Source organism: Prosopis cineraria, unplaced genomic scaffold, assembly GCF_029017545.1.
Source record: "Prosopis cineraria cultivar Desert tree isolate PC_DT_omini unplaced genomic scaffold, ASM2901754v1 PC2, whole genome shotgun sequence".
NCBI classification, from domain to species: Eukaryota; Viridiplantae; Streptophyta; class Magnoliopsida; order Fabales; family Fabaceae; genus Prosopis; species Prosopis cineraria.
The window spans coordinates 47,430,527-47,451,654 of record NW_026555333.1 but is presented as its reverse complement, the minus strand read 5'-3'; the positions used below and the strand labels follow the sequence as shown (position 1 = coordinate 47,451,654).

General features: G+C 30.0%; 1 pseudogene; it reads left to right on the top strand.

The window, feature by feature from the left end:
* The first annotated feature begins 1,850 nt into the window (after nt 1–1,850).
* Nucleotides 1,851–21,128, top strand: part of LOC129302832 (3-ketoacyl-CoA synthase 13-like) — a 31,074-nt pseudogene continuing 11,796 nt past the window's right edge.

Genomic DNA, 21,128 nt, shown 5'->3' with positions numbered 1-21,128 from the left:
TAATGGATCATAGTTGTTAGAAAAAAACACCAATAATTTAGAGGAAGACTTATTAATTATATATGACACTATTTTATGGATTTAATCAATATTAATTTTCTTATAAGATACTTATTTTTAATTTTTAGATCATTTTTTGTAATTTTTAAGGCTATTTTTTGTAATTTTTTTTGGATCAACTAATTGTTAGAATTAAATTGTTTAATTGTAGGATCCTAATGCACCATTTTCAAACATTGAAGGGTAGAATTGTGCCACATGAAATAAGTTTAGGATACCAAACATTTTTGAGCGAAAAGTTGAAGATAAAAATGCTTTTTAACACAACTCCAAATTTCCAAACGTACAACAAACCAAGGTTAATTGGACACGAAGTGCCCCAGGCCAGGCCACCCACCCCTCAAGCAATAGAGGTTTTTTCTCTTGTTTAGGAGACATCAATAGGCATCAAGAAAAAATTGATTTAGCAAGGGACACGTCTTTCATTAAATGGAATTTACTAAGGGATCTCATCATTTGCTAATTTCTTTGCAAAAAACAATCTTATTAAATTTAGCGGTGAAATACATTTATTTGCTAATTTAGTGAGGGATTTGATTCCATGTTAATCCTTCACTAAACATGCATATATTTAAAAATGGCCACGAAATGCCACATTATCAATGCCTTGTCACTAGCCACATATGAGTCAGCTCATGCCCTGTCACCTATCATTCCATGCCTCATCACTCGCCATACGTGCAATGACTTATGCCATGTCATCCTCCACCTTGCACAACTTCATCCACTCATTGCCATATTATATATTCATTATGTTTATATCAATGTCAAAACTTAAACCCTTGACATTCTACCTTCCCCACCCATTCATTATATGAGAAAGTAAATATATGTTATTTAAGTGCGCAGATATGTCAAATAATATATTATAAAAATAAACATGTATATTCTATTTTATTTTCAATTATTAATATGTCAAAAATATTTATATTTGTATTTATATGACTCTTTATATTATATTTTTTAATAAAATATTATTTTTTGTAAGTAAAATAAACTTAAAATAAAGAAAATATTAAATATTAAATAATTTTATTATGAATATTTTATTTAATTTTAAAATTTGATTGTTATTTTTTAATGAAAATAATTAAATAAATAATTGATTAAAATTTATTTTTAAAATTTAATTTTTTTGCATTAATTAATTGGGAACAAAATTCCTTGCTAACTATCTAATTTTATAAAGAAGGACAGCCTCTTTCTATTTTTCTCACTAATTATCTTATTTTAGATAGGGATTATTGACATTACTTTACTATTTTCTTCATTAATTATTTTTTTAGAGAGGATTCCTTCACAAGTTTCCTCACTAATTTTAAGTTTAGTTATGAAATTAATATCCCCAACTCATTTGACATTTTAAAAAAGAATAGTCAATTTCTCACTAAATTTTTTATCAATTCACAATTTTCTAGTAGTGAATGATCCTAGTGGAAGGGGTTGGACAACTTAAGCATGAAATTTTGAATTTGATTTCATTTGAATGTAAAAGATGTCTTTGGAAGAGCAATTTGAATCGTCAATGCTTTGAATCTAACCCGTTCATATAGGTATGTAAAAGATTGAGACATTTTCTCTCTCATACAACATTTTAAAAAAAAAAACTACATATATAATTTTTCATGATGTTGACCATTTCCAGAATTGTTTTACACATTGCATCAGTTAAATTTTGAAAAAAAAAAAAAGATATAAATGTGTAAGTAACATCTGCTGACATGCATGTTCGCATGTTTCCATGTTTTTCTTATTTATTTTTTTTTTTTTGGCCTCATTCACACCTTATAATGTGTAGGTGTCTGTCTTATCTCGAAACAAGAACTCGATTTCCTAGCTGCATTCAAAGCATACTAGTCGACGAAAATCTGAGCAATATGAACTAGTATGCTAATGAACCTATAAATTTAATTTATTATTTTGACATAATAATAAATTAATGTTTAAATTATTATTTCAAAATTTAAAATATCTTCCTCAACTATAATAATATCGACACTTTAACAACTATTATATATTTATCTAATCTTATTTATAAATTATTTTCATGTTTTATTGAAATTAAAAAAGAACACTTAAAACTCATTAATTATGTCTACGAGTTTAATAAGTTTTTAATTTTATTCATATTAAATATAAATATTTTCTTTCAATAATATTTAATAAAAGGTGAAAAAAAAATTATGATAAAAATTTAATAATATAACTTATAAATAAAATTAAAAAATATTTTCTCTTATAAATAGAATTACACAGAAATGCCTTATTCAATTAATCATATAGACATTTCACCTAAATTTCTTTGTGTTTGTCTTGTCACAAGTCTACTAGCTAGTGCTACTATCCGCATTGCCCATTAAATTGATTTTGCATTTAAGAGGAAGCGATTGATTATTGGGAGAATGAAATATAAATCCCATCTAAACAAACACACGGGGAAAATCAATTACTCTAAAGCTTCTAGAAACTTATCTGACACAAATTTTGCAAAATTACATTTTTGACCCTTCACGAAATAATAAAAAAAGAGTTACTCATCATTTTCTACTCATTCTTAGTCATTTTCCATTTAAAATAGTCATTTTCACATTTGAAGTATAGTCACTGACGTACAAACCTTTACACTTGATTGATATAAAAAAAGTTGTTAGAAAGTTAATTGTCATTTACTACTCAATTTTATTCAATGATATGATTAAGGTAATTATTTTTTCATATGAAATGGTCACTGACTAACCTATCCTTGTAGGTCAGTGACAACTTAAGATGGCAGGTAAACGATTACTTTGATCAATCCATTGACTAATAAATGACAACTGATCTTATGCATTTTTTTAATTAGTCAAGTACAAGAGTCTACAGGTCAATGACTATTTCAAATAAAAAAATAACCATTTCAATTATTCGAAAAGAAATGATAAATTTAATTATTAAAAAATGAGGTTAATACATTTCTCATTTTTTCAAGAATAAATTTTCTACTTATAAAACATTGCATTGATTGAAAAACGACCAACATCCCCTTCACGGTCCTCCTTAATGGGTTTTTCCCTAAAAATATATAAACGCTATAATATTATAAATTAAGGGGTTGTCACATAGGATTAAAAAAATTGACTTAATATATTTTTATTGGGGAGAGCATAAGTAATGTTGTACACCCAAGAATTTCTCACATTTAATTTGATTATATAGTAAATATTCTATAAAAAGCTACTTAATTTATAAATCATGCAAAAGTGTAAATCAATTGTTCGAGTTGCAAGTATATATGATCTCATAATTTAGTTTACAAAACTTTCAGTTTACCAAAAAAAAAAAGAGAGGTAATTTCTCCTAACTTTCTCTATATAAGCTCAAACATATGGAGAATTCTCAAGTGCCACTATTTCAGCTTAAGCCTTATTCATCATGATGAACTCACTGTTGATGTCGTTTTTAGCAGCAGCTTCGGCTTTGGTTTCATTCATGAGTTCAAATATCTTCAACCATCTCCAGAAGCTTCTTGCTTCTCAGCATTACTTGGCCTCTTAACGCTACCCATTTATCATCATCACTTGAGGAGAAAACCGAGTAAAGTATACTTAGTATACTTTGCATGCTACAAACCAAACGATTCTTGTGTCATCACCAAGGAAATGTTAATGGTAGGAGTGAAGATCATTGGGAGAAATTAAAAGAGAAGAACTTCAGGCTAATGAACAAGATTTTAGATAAGTCTGGTATGGGACCTAAGACGTACACCTCTCAGGCTTTATTGGAGATCCCAACAAATACATCTCTAGATGAAGCCAGGAAGGAGACAGAAGCTGTGTTTTTCGAAGCCATTGATGAACTTTTGGAGAAAACATGGGTCCAATCTAAGGATATAGGAATTCTTGTTGTGAACTGTTCTTTGTTTTGTCCCACACCATCTCTGTCTGACATGGATGTGAATCGATGTACAAGCTCAAAGATGATATAGTGCGCTACAATCTTAGTGGCATGGGGTCCAGTGCTGGTGTTCTTTCTATTGACTTTGCCAAACGCCTCTTCCAGGTATTCTCCTTTTTTAAATTCTGAAAAATTTATTATTTGATATCTATAATTTTTACTTAGATAAAATATAGTATTTGAACTTTAACTCAGTGAAGCTCCATTCTTATAATTTTAACTCAATTATAACTTAATTCATAAATTTTAATTCTTGCAACTCTATCCTTATAGTTTTATCTATTTAAGATTTGGTCCCTATATTTAGAAAATGAAATTATATAGCATAAAATTATTATTAAAGTTCAGGGAATATGTTTTAAATGGATAAAAATATAAGATTGAGTTATTATTGATTAATATTCAAATTATATATATAAGGATTGGGTTACACTGAGTTAAAATTTAAGAATGAATTACAATTGAGTCACAAAAGTATAAGGATTAGATGATTAATTTTTTTGCTAAATTTAATTCAGTATTGTTGTTGTCTGGATGTTAATGACATCACGTTCATATATACTCATATGTACTTCATTATAATGACGATATAGTCACATAGTAACTCTTACGCCATGGTACTGAGCACTGAAAATTGACCACAACCATGTAATTGGGCAACAACTCCTCAATGCTTCTTGCTGGTTGTCTCTTTCGCTCGGGTGGTCCAGCCTCTCTTCTGTCCAACCATACTTCAGATCGTCATCGTTCAAAGTACCAAATCATCCACACACTTCGTACCCACATGGCTTCTGATGACAGAAGCTACAACTGTGTCCTTCAACAAGAAGATGAGCAACAACAAATTGGTATCGCCATCTCGAAAGACCTCATGAACATGCAGGTCAAGCCCTCAAGTCTCACAGCACATCTCTCGCCCCACTGGTCCTCTTGTGTCGGAAAAACTCAAGTTTCTGGTAACTTTTGTGGCAACGAAGGTTCTGAGATTGAAGTTTATGTTCCAAACTTCAAGTTGGCTTTTGAGCACTTTTGTATTCACGCTGGAGGAAGGGCAGTGGTGGACATATTGCAGAAGAGTCTTGAGCTTCAAGACTGGGACGTAGAACCTTCAAGGATGACACTGTATAGGTTTGGGAACGTATCTTCGAGTTCTGTGTGGTATGAGTTGGCTTACTGTGAAGCCAAAGGAAGGACCAAAAAAGGTGACAGAATCTGGCAATTGGCATTTGGGTCAGGATTCAAGTGTAACAGTGTGACGTGGGTTGCATTGGACAATGTTGATGCGGATTCATTGAACAACAACCCATGGTGAATGAGATTCATGAATATCCTCTTAATGTTGCCTCTCAAAACTAGCTCTTAGAATGAGATGATAAAATAAGAAGGGAAGAAAAAATGACTTTTTTAAAGGCCTCCAAAGAATATTAACTACAATTAAGGATTTTAAAATTATGATATTTTGAAAATAGATCATGTTTGTGAGTTGGGATCACAAGTACAAAAGGTTACTCCCTTTGATCCTATTTATAAGATAGCGATGAGAGAAATTTTTTTTTTTATCCTATTTATAAGTCATGTCATTAAATTTTTATCATAAATTTTTTTTTAATTTCCATGAATATTAGAGAGAGGAAATCTGTTGTTGAAGTATGTATATTTAATAGGGACAAAGTTAAAAATTTATTAAATTTTAAAATAGAGTTAATAAATTTAAAATTTTTTTGATAATGATAAAATATATTAAAAGTGATTTATAAATATGATCAGGAGTATCTCTAAGACACATTTTCACGACAGTCACACAAATAATTGTAGAGATAATACATGTGGTAATGATAAAATAAGGCACAAATTATAGCTATTTTAACGACGGGTCCCAGCTCAACCAGAAAACACATGTACTGTCGTCATAATTAAGGTAATCATCCTAAACAAAAAAAAACAAAATAAAAGTATTACTCCAGGTATATTTTAACACAGGTCCAGAGCTCCACTGGGGTCACATGAAAGGTAATTGTCATAAATAAGTAAAAATAAAAGAAAAGTAATATTTTAATTAAGTTACATTATTAATTATTTTTTTAATATTAATGATCAAATTAATGCTTAATTAACGCAAAGATATTAAATATACTAAAATATTATGTAATTTAAAGTACTAATTAATGGGGTCGTGATAATTAATTATTAATTTAAAAATAACTAAAATCATTATATTTAATTTTATTAAATTTATAAATAAAGATGAGTTTTTTTAATAATATTTAATTAATTTAATTTTTTATTAATATTTTAAAATAAATATTATCTAAATTCAAACAACATTATCGTGATATAATGCTGTTGTGTCCACATTTCCACCACAGTTCATTAAGGACTTGTAGTGATAATTATGTCTGACTTCAAACATGCATAAATGTTTTAAAATCAGATATTATTTGTCATGCTCCAAAAATTAGGCGTGACCGGCACAGGACATATGTACAAACACACATCCTGAAGTCTTGATCAATAAAATTTTTTATTAATATCTGATTCATTTGAAATAAGATTGGAAATTATAATAACACTTTTTCATATAAATAAAAGATTCCTAAACTTTCTGTAGAGATTTTGGCAAAATTTTCCTTTGTAAGTAGAACCTTCCAAATCTCTACAATAATCACTTACAAACAAATTAATAATACAACGTTTTACTCCTTGACAATAGACAGTTGATATAAATTTACGAACCAAAGTCACATTTATAGCTAATGTGGAGCACTTGAAGTTAGTCTCAAAATACAGCACCTAATTGAATATATATCTCAAAAGAAAATGCAATCTCATAATAAATATTCACCTAGCATAGTGGCAAGCCTTTCAATAATCAACAGGAGGTTCAACATCAGCTAATGAATTTGAGACCAAAAATATTTTTTTTTCAGTGAATAGCATCCCCAAAAATAGAATTTAAAAAAAATAAAAAAAGTAAACTCAAACGATTATGTAAAATAATTGAAAAGATGATAATTTAATATATTAAACTTCATAAGCCTGTAAATTTTAATCATAATCATAAAATCAAAGTAAACTGGAATTGCTTTATTCAATTATGCCTAAAGAAAATAAATTATTTAAATATAAATCAAAGTAGTATACTAACTAATTGAAATCATTGAAATTTCAAATACATTAGTTAATAATAAAAAAAAACTTAAAATTTTGAGGACTTAACATAACAGGTAACAAAGGTGGATATACAGTCTACAAGGACAACTAACCAGACACAGCCGAAGTCACAAAAATAAATGTAGATATACAGTCTATTAGGGTAAGTAACCAAACGCGGCTGAAGCTACAAAAATAAAAATGGACACACAATCGACGAAGGTAACTAACCAAACATGGATGAAGCCACGAACAGATACGGGTACAAGACCCATGAATAACAGACGTGAGAATAGAGCTCACAAAAATTAAACTAGCTAGTCATTAACCATAGCGCACCAAGGGCTAATGGTTGCCATTAGCAACCAGTGTTCTATATAAAGTCCTCTTAGAAATCACATTTCAAATATGCAAAAAAAAAATCATTATTAAAATAATATTTTCATTTGCAATGCTAAACTCCCATGAATTATTTCAAATCTTAAAGCTTGCTAGAATGATGCTTTATAGCTAATGAACAAGCTTGCATGAGTTGAGTAACCAAGAATTTCCAAAGTAAAATAAATAAAGATGCCTTTATCAGTCTTGAAAGTATGTTTCTTAAAGAAAATACATGCACATACAATAATTTAATTACTCTTCATCATCATTCTATAATTTCCAAAACCAAAATAATTTAATCAACGAAGTATTTAATAATCATCATAGTTATTAAAACTGATTTATATAAAAATATAATATTTTTAAAAACAGACTACTTTTACTGATAAAATAATGGGGGTTCTATTCACTTACCTGTGAAAGTTCCAAATTCCCTAAAATATTTTTCTTTTAATTCTTATCAGGGTCCTGTTCTTTTATACACCCTATAAAGATATAAATATAAATACAATTTTAATAACTTTTTAATTTATTATACAATCTCATCCAACCATCATCTAAAATTTTAAAACTGACATTCATGCTTTAAAAAATTGGCCCAAGGATTATCATTCACATTATTAATCTTCTCCAACTTATTTTAGTCATGCCTCTCTATTTACTTGAGATATAATTTCTCCTGTAATTTTCATCAAACACCTAGGTGTATTATTTCTAGTCATTCAATTTAAAATATCCAACAATTTACTATTATCCATATAAATGCCAAAAATTTTAAATAGTTACATACAGTTTCATAGTTACATTCCTTTGAAGTGTACAAGTTTATTCATAATTCAATAGCTTCCATACTCATACCTTTAGCTCCTACTAGGCATTCTTTCAACACTTTATTGGCATATTTTTCCCAAGCTAAAACTAATCTTTCCTTCTAGATTTTAGCTTCCATAAACCTTACAATCTTAATAATCCAATTATTTTTAAATAGAACTCCAATCCACACTATCATCATCTTCCTTTTCCTATTGTATATTTCAACTTAATTCAAGTTTTTCCCTAGCCATAAACAACACATACACAAATAGTAGCACAGAGGAGAACAATTTTTCTTTAACTTCAATCATCCACTCACACTCTCACTCACAGAAGCTTATGAAGGAAGGCTCAAGAATTCTCACTTCAACTTAGTTAGCTTGAACAGTGGTGGACCAACAGAGAGGAGAAGAAGAGGTTCTTGAACGTTGAATAGGGGAGAGGAAAATAGCACTGTCACCACACACAGAAAAGGAAGGAAGATTGGTTTCAACATTACTAACACGAGCTCATAGCAATAGCCCCTCAGTTACAATGGTTTAGGACCTCTCACCCCAGAACTACATGGACAGCATAGCAGAAAAGAGGCAATAGAAATAAGGAGGATGGAACAATAAAGTAGATGACGAAGCTCATGGATGAATTGGGGAGGGAAGGACTTACAAGTAGAACCTTCCAACTTTGACGACTTTGTCCTTCATCCTAGCCACAACTCAGATGCGAATGGCACAGGGAGAGCAGCAGACAAAGAAAAGAAAAAAAAATACATGGGAGGTATAAAGAGGAGACTGAATGTTTAGAGCAACCGTGAGCCTCCTCAGACACTGGTAATGGAAAGGAGTGAAGAAGGTAGAGATGAGTAGGTGATGGTAGAGAAACGAAGAGCAACAATCATCCAAACTTTAGATTCTTCTCGCTCCCCCCTTACACTCTGATAAACCGACCCTCCAATAGGAAGAGAAGAAAGAGAGAATTAAATTTGGTGAGGGGAGGGTATATTGGTAATTCTATAAAGCAAAAATAATAAAAATAGACCCCTTTTTTGTGCCTCATTAGATTTGAACCTTAAACCTATTAATGGGTAAATTATGTGCACATTTCCACTACACCAACTTCCATTCTTATCAAAATTATCCCAAAATTAATATAACTATATCTATAAAACAATACTATATATTATTTTTTTTAAATTCTTGAGTTATTACATTATTAACGTTAATTAACTTAATTTAATATTAATAAGTATCTCTTTATTTTTATTTATAAGAGAAATTATCACTTTTTGCTTGTTTTTTTATAAGGCACATACTTCAATAAGTATTTATTACACATTTCCTAAATCATCCCTCATAATTTACATTAATGAGAAATAATTAATGTATGCCTATGTTGATTAACATAGGGCATTTTAGTCTAATTTTTTTTTCAAATATAATTATTATGGTTAACTAACTTTCTTAAACTGTGTAGTACATCTTTTTCTCTTATATATAAAAATGGAGAGAGTATAAATATCAATTAATATTAATAATAATATTTTATTATCATTATTAATTACATATTAACTAATTTAATTAAGTTAATGAGCATCATAGATCCTAAACTATTGTGCGAATAGCATCTTAAATTATGAACTCTTGTAATAAAGTTGGAGAAAATAACCATTATTTTTAAGAGTCAAAATGAGTGTCATATTAGCATGTGACTAGGCTCCACAATTACAAAAGTAACAGCTATTTTTTTCAACTTAATGGTGGCATTTCAAGCATTCAAAATTTAAAAGTTAAGGATAGTTTTTGCACACTTAAGGAGTTTAAGATCTAGGATACTATTCCCATAATAGGTTGGGGTCTTAGATGCTCACTAACCTTATTATTAATTATGTCTTTGAATCAATTATGTCAACATGTTGGTTTCCCATTGTTATCTTCCAACACCAGTTGCATATCTCTCAGCATCTCCTCTTCTCGTTCCAAACTTCCTTTAGCTCCCATAGCTTGCCCTCTCTAAAATCTTCCTTGGTTCCCTTAGCTCGTCATCCTTTATCTTCTTCTCTTTCAAATTTCTTCTTCCTTAAATCAACTCACCTACTTTTGCTTCTACTAGATACCCTCAGCTCCATGATCCTACCAAACCTATCCTCAACTCACCACCTCCAATTTACTCATTCTCTAGCCTTCAGCTCCTTTTTCAACTTGCATTGATCCTTCCCTCCTCTAGCTTGTTCTCCGTTGCCACTCCTTCAGCTTTAGTGTCTCCCTACTACTATAAAAAAGGTTTTTCAAGTTGTTTTCTTAGGGCATTTCATGTCCCAATCATAGGAGACACAAATCAAGGCTACTTAAAAAGTTAACTCATCCACATCACTTTTATGGGATACATAGATAATATAAACCACATCACTTTTATGAAGAAGAAACATGGTTTCTGAAAAAAGAAAAGAGTCATTTTTCATCATAAAAGTGATGTGGTTAATATAAACTACATCTCTTTTTGTAAAAGTGATGTTTATTTTTTAAATATATATTTAGTATTTTTCTTTACAGCTAATTGAACTTGCAAATTTTCACAATAGCAGTAGCCCAACATACAAAGCCAGAGTGTCTAACAAACAATAATAGCAGCATAAGCATATATATTAATGAAACACCAAAACCATTATTTAGTCAAGTGTTCAATATTTACGATCAAAGTCTAACAAACTATAATAATATATTAAGTAGAGTTTCTAACCATCTAACTTTTCTATAAGTGTAGCTAAAATCCTAACTAAACAAACTATAAAATCAGGACTACATAAATAGCTCTTGAAGAATTGGACCTACCAAGTTATTTCAAATGTCATTTATCTCTTCACTGGTGTAGGGGTAATCATTATCAAAAGTAGCAAATTTTTATAAGATTTTCATTAGATCTGGAAAAATTCCAAAGCCACTGTACTTCCTCTCTAAATTTTCATTGAGATTAAACTACATGTCGGGTGTAAATTCTTATTAGTTCTGGATTGAATAATCTCATACATATAAAGAATAATATAATATCAACACTCTGTATTCTTTATGTGTCGATGACACTAGACAAATCAAAATCAAATAATAAGCATAAACAAAAAATATATGGAATGATTATGAATGAAAAACATTGAATAAATATTACTCATCTTTAGGAAATATCCAAGTGGGTGGGCCATTTTTTTGTTTGACTTTTTGGTGGGCAACATCTTTCCCCTATTATTTGATATATCTTTAGTGAACTATAATGAAATTTAAATTAAAAAATATATTAAAATAATTTAAATATATGAAAAAAATAACATTTATAAAAGTATTATTAATTTATGTATTAAATATTTCTTTACTTTCAACACTAGGTTGCTTGTCCATAAAACAAAACTAATAAATCTTATGCAGATATAGACAGACAACACAAATGGACCAGTGGTAACTACAATATATAAGAAATATAATCAGTATATGAAAACAAAAAAAAATTCAAACCAAATATATATACATAAATACAAATAACTTGCCTTTCAATTACTGGGGCCAAATAACACTGTAAAAAAATTGACTTTCAGCAGTGATAAAAAGTTGCCACAATGTTATTGCGAGAGCTCTTGTTGCTGATTATATTTGCAGCGACAAAAAAAGTCGCCGCTGAAAGTTGAGAATTGGTGGCAACAAATGACGCCGCAGAAAAGAAAATTCCTCACCATAGAAAGATAGTTGGTACTAAAAGTTGAAAATCAATGATGACAAAAGCCACCATAAAATCACCAATTAGCAGTGACTTTTTTATCGTTGTTAAAAAGTAATGTTGGTTTTACCCACCCATGGTGCCACATCACCTCCACATGTCATTGCCACCTCATGTCACGTGGCTCCATATCACCCTCCACATGTTGCTACCACCTTACGCCACGTGACACCATGTCACCCTCCACACGTCACTCCCACCTCACACCATATGTCGTTATTTCATCAATTTATATTTTCATTTCACAAGTTGTCTTCTCTAAGGTTTAAACCCATGACTTACTTCTTTTGTGTCTCTCCATTTTGCTACTGAGCTGGAATGAACCTATAGTCTATTATTGCATAATTAAATATATATATATATATATTATTAAACTATACAAACACACATATATATTAAATATTAAATATTATAAAATATCATTACTATCATTAAATTATTCAATTTAATTATTTTAATTTATTAAAATTGCAAAATTATATTATTTATTTTGTCTAAAGTAAACTATAAATATAATTAATACAATATCATTTGTATTATTTATTTTTTACTTCTTGAGGTTATTATATTATTTGTTTTAATATTTATATTTATAATTATAATATAAAAATATTTAAGAATAAATAGTAGAAATATAGATGATTATATAATATTTCATAATTATTTATTTTTTAGCTAGTTTTATTTAAAATTTTTTTTTATTTTTAATTAACAATAATCTTAAGCAATGTAATTGGCTTGTTTTTACATTACACTTTATTTTAAATTAGTTTTCATTTTTAATTATAATTTATAAGAAAATTATACTCTATATTATCTAATTTTTTTATATTTATGTTGCAAGATAGCATCAAAAAAAAAATCATATAGCATCACATACATAGATATATTTCATATATTGTAAAAATTAAATGTGAAATCTTAGAATATCTCATTTTTCTTCTTTTCATCTTTCTTTTTCATATCGTGAGCCATCAAATTGAGAATATCTAAACTAGCATCAAGCTCTAAAGTTACTAGTATTAAATGTAAAATTTAAATTGAAAAATTAGATTAGATGAAATATCATTCCATGAATAAATAAATTTTAACGATAACAAGTCTAATTATTATAAACAAGTAGTGTTATTATTTAAAATATAAATTTAATCATAAAACATTTGAAAATAGAGACTTATTATCATATTATATGCATTCCAAATTTAAAAATCAAACATTAAATTTTTGAATGAATTTATCACTTCATATAGAGGTATGCATTAGTCAATTTAGTTAGATTTGGTATTAATTGACCAAAATCAATTAACCAAACTAGCCTAAATAGTTGGATTAAATCAAATCAAACATTACTTGATAATAAAAATTGACATAAAATAATATGGTTTGGTTTAATTCTTTATTCTAGCTCGTTAGCATTAAATAATACCTTAATCTTATCTTGAAATAATTTTATTATTTTAAAGTTACAATTTAACCATAAAATATATTAAATAAAAACTCATTGTGTTATTTTATATATTCATTATAAAATTACAATAACACAACAAAATTAATGTCTTAAAAAGTTAAATATTAGATTAAACAAAAATAAAAAATTAAGATGAAAATAAAAAATCAAACTTTCAGCGATGACTCTGAATGTCGCTGCTGAAAGTTTCACTTTCCACGACAACTCTAAAAAATCATTGCTAATTGTCAACTTTTGTCAATGACTTATATGTCGCTATTGAAATTTATAACACATTTATTATAACAAAAATTTTATGAAATTATAACATATTTTAAAATATGTTGACAATCAGCAACGACTCTAAAATGTTACCATCGAAGGTCTAACTTTCAATAGTGACTTTTATGTCATTGTTGAAACTTAGAACTTTGGTGGCGACATGCACTTGTTACCATTGAAAGTCTGACCATCAACAGCGACTATATATTGTTGCTGTAAAAAGTTAGCCTCTTAATGGCGACTTTGAATGTCATCGTAGAAAGTCAAACTTTCAGCGATGACTTTTATTATCGTCATAGATTGTTCATTTTCAGCGGCAACTTTTTAGAGTCACCACTAAAAGTCATTTTTTGTAGTGTAACATGGGAATTTTTTTGAAATAGTATTACCCACATATCTCGTCCTGTCATGGATATAATTGTGAGTCAACGTCATAGAAACTGACACAAAAATCTAAATTAATCATCTTTAGATCCAATACAGAGATTATTGAGAAACCTATTGTTAGAAGGAGACAAAACTAATGCATATAAATTAAAATGAAAGAAAATAAGAAAAAATATAAATAATGAATTTAAAAGATTAATAATATAGTGCAAGATATATCCAACTCTCTTATCAATAGGAATTTCAAGATGTCTTTCTTATCAATTGTAAAGGGATGTGACCTATCTACACCTGCAACTTCTTTATGCATCGTCAATTCAAATGGCTTTATCATTACTTTGAAAAATTCATATAATTGTGGCAAATAAGAGTAGTCTTTAGTATCTTCAAGATTCTAAAGACACATCAAATGAATACAAGTTATATATGTTAATTAAAACCAAAAAAAAACATCAAAGAATAATAGGTGTTTTTTTACCATTGAAATTGACATGTCCATGTCAACAAATCTTTTAAGCCATAGAATGAAGTGACTTAAGGCTTGGCTTAATTTTACAACTTCATCAATAGGGAATAGCACTGTCACATTTTACTTAAGAACAACCTTAATCATCCCCTTGTCACATCTAAAACATTCATATGATAGATTGTTTCTTCAAGCATGTATAGCCAAGCTGTAGCAATAACCTACTTCTTGGGTTTGTAATGTTTGCCTTGAAATTACCAAGACACAACACAAGATACAAATACTATTACAATAACTAAGATTAATTAAATTCTTTATATAAAGTTATCATAATTCAAGGGTTATAAAAGAATGGTTTAAAAGATTGGGATCCCAAGAAACCCTTTTTAAAATGATGTTTGAGCTCAAACCATATAGTAAAATGATCAAAATGAAATAATGAAAGCAAGGAAACTATACAAGAACTCAATAAAGTAACAAGAGAGCACTTTGGATAATCTCCTAAACTGCACTATCCGCTATAGCGTAGGTGTCACCCTCCACAGTGGATGGCATAGAGGGACTACGTCCCTTTCTGTGTAGTACACCGTAATGCACATGCCTCGCTCCATAATGCATCCTATTGTCATGATAGCACTCTAAGACTAACTTCTAGAGCATTTTTTGATGTTCGATTCAAGCAGCTCAAATGTCACATGTTGCTCTCAAAGCCACTTAACCATTGGCACCAATTTCATAATCGTACATTTAACCATTCAAAAATTGGACACCCAAACACAATTTAATCCATTTTCCTTTCAAAACACATACAAAGGTGTCCAAACTCACTAACCTAGTGCCAATAATCTTGGAACCACTTGAACCAACTCAAGTGGATGACAATCAACTTGATTAACCAATCATACAATAATAATTGTATCTCAAACATGCATTTACCGCTAAGACCCACTTTTACAATAGTTCAAGGGGAGGGCAATAACCACATTCATCAATCTTCTTGACTATTCAAACACACAAAAACATAATAATATCACGTTGAATTAGTATCTCAACCTTTTACAATAGTTTCATCTCATTTACATTATCCTAGGCCGAAATACTCATAATTACACATGTCCCATATAAGTGACTTCAAAACATGACATGATTCTAAGTTGGCATAAATACATGAATCATTTGTTACATGTATTAAAAAAGGAGAAAGAAAGGACTATGCAAACTCAAGCCTCTCCAATTTTAGTGGCACCTTCCTTTACTTTGCCTTTATTAGAGCCTTCACCTGTAAAATGTAACGATGGGGTGAGTCGAAAACTTAGTGATCAAATAATTTGAACAAACTACTCATGTGTAAGAAAAGTAAGTGGGTATATAAAGTGGCAATAAAACATGTGATTCAATTATCAAATACTTATATTCATGACTATATAAATGATAACATGCATGATCAATACACTATCTTATATCCACCTTATTTCTTTTGACTAAATCTATGGGCTAACCATTTAATAGAACTAAATCCATGTGACTGGATTAGCTCAAACTCACCAATCATAGGAGGTAGCCTCGGCCAAAGGCATCTTCACCCATTATAAATCACATATTTCCCTTTTTCTCAAATATTAAAGGTGACTTATGCCTAATCTATTTCAGATACTATTAGGACTTTTAAACAATAATAAGACTGAACGTCGGGCCTCCAGTATACCATATGAATTTCATATAATATCCCTTAAAAATACTAGGGTGAACTTTCACTCTCTCACAATGATCATGCTCAAACATTTTCATATATAGCCATACATAGGTAATCTATTCTTGAATAATCATTTCCATAATGAATCATATATTTTCGCAAGTACATACTTATATACATAAGATTTAACATAAAATCTTTCAAAACCTCATATATGTAAACATATAAGCACATTCCACTTTACATAAGGTTTCTAAATTCTGATTGTTTTATATTAACAGTATACTAGTTCAAAATAATAAGGGAAGTAATTTTCATAATTCTATAAAACCATCCAAATATACAAATAATAAGTTTATATAATTTAGTTATTTCAACCCTTTTTTTCACTAAAAAGGTTATCATGATCAAATATTTGCTTGTATAATAATGCCAGATTAATATTCAATTTATAAAATTAAACACTAATAATCAATTATGACTCTAATTAAACCCTTTTTAATCTAATTTTGGGTACCCACTGTAACCTCTTGAGTTACAAAATTTGAAATTTTGAGTGATTAACAAGGTTAATTTGGTCTAAATTAGAGATTCATGAATTAACGATGATTTTAGGATACTAATAAGGTTTTTAGACTTTTGGACAGCTTTAAAACTAACTAAGATAGTATACGCATCAACCGAGCTAGACTAGGAGGTCAAAATAGCATATGGCACTTGCCATATGCTGCATGTATGGCCAGTTTCTAACTTAAATTAGACATGAAAGGCATCTATTTTAAAGGGAGAAAAAGAAAGAAATAAGAGAAGCAATGAAAGGAGAGCTTATAGGTGTTAGGGATTGACTTTGGGAGCACTTTGAAGGCAATACAAGCTTGGGTCATTATTAGGTAAGCTCCATTTCCCCTCTCTTTTCCCCTTTTATGTGAAATTTCTATGTTTTAGGACAATATAGGGCTTATTTCGTGTTTCCTTAGATTTTGACTAAACCCATTAACTTAGTTAAGGCCTTGGGGAGTTAAATCAAGCTTTCAAACCAAGGGTTTTGGATTTTGTACTGATTTAAAATTTTTGGTTAGGATTTGGATGAACCCTAAGTGAAATTTAAGAGTTTTAGAGCAATATGGGTAAAGGATTGGTATTATTAGTGTGTTTGGTGTTAGTGAAACATACTAAAGGTACTTATGTTGTTAAAATGGGATTTTCCGGTATAATGGGTGTTAAAATTTAGTAATTAAGGGATTTAATTAGAGTAATAATTGACAATTATCACTTAATTATGTAGATTAAGTTTTGCTTAGGTGTTATTACGCATGTGCAACTTGTTGAGCACTCATTATACTATGGTTTCCTTTTTTTTATGCAAAAAGGTTGAGGTAACTAAATAATTCACTCTATTTGATTAAGTACTTAATTGTTTATGCGTAAATATGTAATTTTGCATACATTTATTTCAAAAGTGATTCATTTTGTGAAATATGGATATTGTGCATGAAAAATGACTTTTTAAACTAATGAAATTATGAAAGTATCATTATGCAAGTATTTTATGGCTTGGGTACTAATATGTGATTTGTATGAGAAAAATGAACATGATAATGATATAGGGTAGGAGTTTACTCATAGGAAGAAGTAGTGAAAATCCATATAGCATTTATCTTCTTAATGCCTAGTAAGGTATGGTGTTGGAGATTATCTCCTTAATGCCCATAAAGGGCATGGTGTTAGAGATTTATACTCCTTAACATTATTGTGATATGGTGTTGGATTAATGACACCCTAAATCTTGTTTAGTAGGGGAAACCATAATTTGAAAGTAGGATAGGACACCTTTAGTAGGGTGATTCTACTACTGAAGATGCACTTGGTCTAATATAGCCTTTAGTTTTAATTAGGGTGATATAGAGGTTCGGATGATAGAATGATCATGTTAGAGTATGAAAATAACTTATGAATATGTTAAATGGTGTTTTTACATATATGAGCTTTACTTGTTTATAGTTGTACATGTTAATTGATAGTTGTAAAATTATTTTATTACAGAGATGTTTATCTCACCCTGTGGTTATATTTTACAAGTGAGAGTTTTGGTAGGGCTAAAGGGAAGGAATAAGGTATTGAGTCTTGAAGAGTTTTGTTTGTATATCTCCCCCTTTCTATCTTGGTATTGTAACAAATTTGTGTTAATTATGCTAACTTAGGATCACGTATTGTTTAGTAATCAATTGCATGATAACTATTGTGCAAGGATGTGTATCTCGGCATAAAATGATGTATCTATATTGAAATTGTTGTGAGAGGTTGAGATATTAGTGCAAGTAATATTTTTGTGTTGCTTATGTATTGAATTGGCCAAAATGATTTTTATTGTGAATTATTGATAACCCTTTGAATTCAATGTGTAATTGGGGTTTTAGTGGCCAATTTTTGTTTTGATTATTTTAGTTGTTGTATAATTTCTCTATCAAGTGGTTTGTGATCCATTTGAATTAGTCCAAATGGTTCCAAGGCTATTGACACTAGGCTATAGGTTTTGGACACTCTTTGTGTGTGTTTTAAATTGAAAACGGACCAATTTAGGTCTAGATGTCTAATTTTTAAATGGTTGAGTGTTTTAGAGTGAAACCTATACTAATAGGTAGAGGGCTCGAAGAGCTATGTATAGACACTTGAATCAAATAAATTAGACATTGGATGGTGAAATGGTGCACTCAAGAATTTGGTTGAAGGAGCTATCATGACAATAAAACTGTCGAGATAGTAAGAGTGTGTCGTGTAGGGTGTAAACGGGTGGGTACAGGCCACCCATAGTTGTACCCGTTATCCGGCCGTTTATGGGTAAACAGGTGGCCACCCACCTGTACCTGCTTATACTCATTTGTACCTATTTTTAAACAAGTGCAAAAAGGTATGGGCGGGTTTGGGCAAGTTTGGGCCACCCGTTTACCCACAGCACCTAATAATATCTGCTTAAAGAGATTTCAAACATAAACTTGAAATTTGAGAATTAACATCATTTAATTATCCTTTGATTCTAGCATCACTCAATTAAAAATGTGGCTAATTCTAGCATCAAATATCCTTTGATTGGATGTCATATGTTATCTCCAAAGAGAAACAATTGAAGCACTATAAAAACATTACACTGCCAATATAAGAACCAAAAGTATGTTGTTGTTGGTAAAGCATGAGAAACAAATACATTCCATTAATTTTGTAATTTACAGTAAGACTAAGAACTAAAAGCATCAGACCATCAGTTAAGAACTAGAACAATATTTATAACAGAGGAGCCTAGAGGTTGAACCTGGAGCGTGCCACTATATACGTGCATCTGTTAGGCTGCTAGCCATTAGCTAGAGTAAAGCTAAGGTTGATGTTAAAGGTTAAAGCCTGAAGCATACGTCTACTAGCTAGAGCTAGAGGAAGGTGAATGGTGTGCATTTATTAGCTGGACTTGGAAGAAGGACGAGGATCTCGCACAAGTTGCGATAAAGATCAGGCGAACAATGGAGAAATTAGCTAGGTAAACTTGTGAAGTAGTAGACGCCAGATGGAATGATGGAGCTAGGGCACAGGTGAAGGGCGTCGATCACAGCTGAAGCAGTCTCACGGGCGAAGAGGGTCTTACGGGTAAACAAATGACAACTGATAAGGGTTCAGGAGTTGGCCTGGACTTTGGCTCTTTTTTTTTTCCAATTCACATTTTTGTAAAACAAACTACTAAAATATATATATATATATATATAATATACGAGCGAGTATAGGCTACCTAAGGGCTAACCCATTACCTACCCATTTATATCTATACTGGTATTAGCGGCCCGTACCCGTTTTCCTTCCCTCACTAAATGCGTATGGGCTGACCCATTTATAAAAAGGTCGGGTGAGTTTGGGCAGGTTGGTGGATTTTTAGGTATATTGCACACCCCTAGTGTCACAGCGTAAGGTAGGTGTACTACAACATACTACACAAAGAGGAATGTAATTCCTCTGTGCCATTTGGATGATGCATTTTTGGAAATTTTCCAGAATGTTCATTTGATGTTTTTAATGATTGCATTTAATTTCTATGCTTCTGCTACATTGTTTAACTTATTTTAAGCCATAGTTTGAGCTCAAACATCCTTTCAATAAGGGTTTTCTTGGGATCTCATTATTTAAACTATTTATTTTCTAAAACCTTGTGTTGTGATAACCTTATATAGGGTATTTAATTAATCTTGATTATTACAACAGTATGGTTAAAATGTTATTTTAGTAATGTCAAGACGGACATTACACCTATTATACCTAAATTCCTAATTTAACTCCATTAGCAATTCTAACACACTCTATTAATTTTATTTAACACTTATACTTAGATAGACATAAATTTTCTCCTACATTGCTCCTAAACTCTCAAATTTCACTTAGGGTTCATCCAAACCACAATAAAAAATCTCTAATCACTATAAAATCTACAAACCTAGGTTTAAAAACTTGATTTAACTCCCATGGCCCTAACTAAGCTAATGTGTTATCAAAACCTAAGGAAAACTGAAATCAAGTCCCACAATACCCAAATCTATCAATAATTTGCATAAAGGGAGAAGGAGAGGGAGCAATATAAGAAGCTTACCTAAAGATGATTCTTGCTTAAAATACTTATAAATTGCTCCCAAGATGAAGCCCTAATAAAGCTAAAATGATCTCTCCTTATTTTCTCTTTCCTTTCTTTCTTTCTTTTTAGTTTTGCGTACTCCTAATTTAACATATAT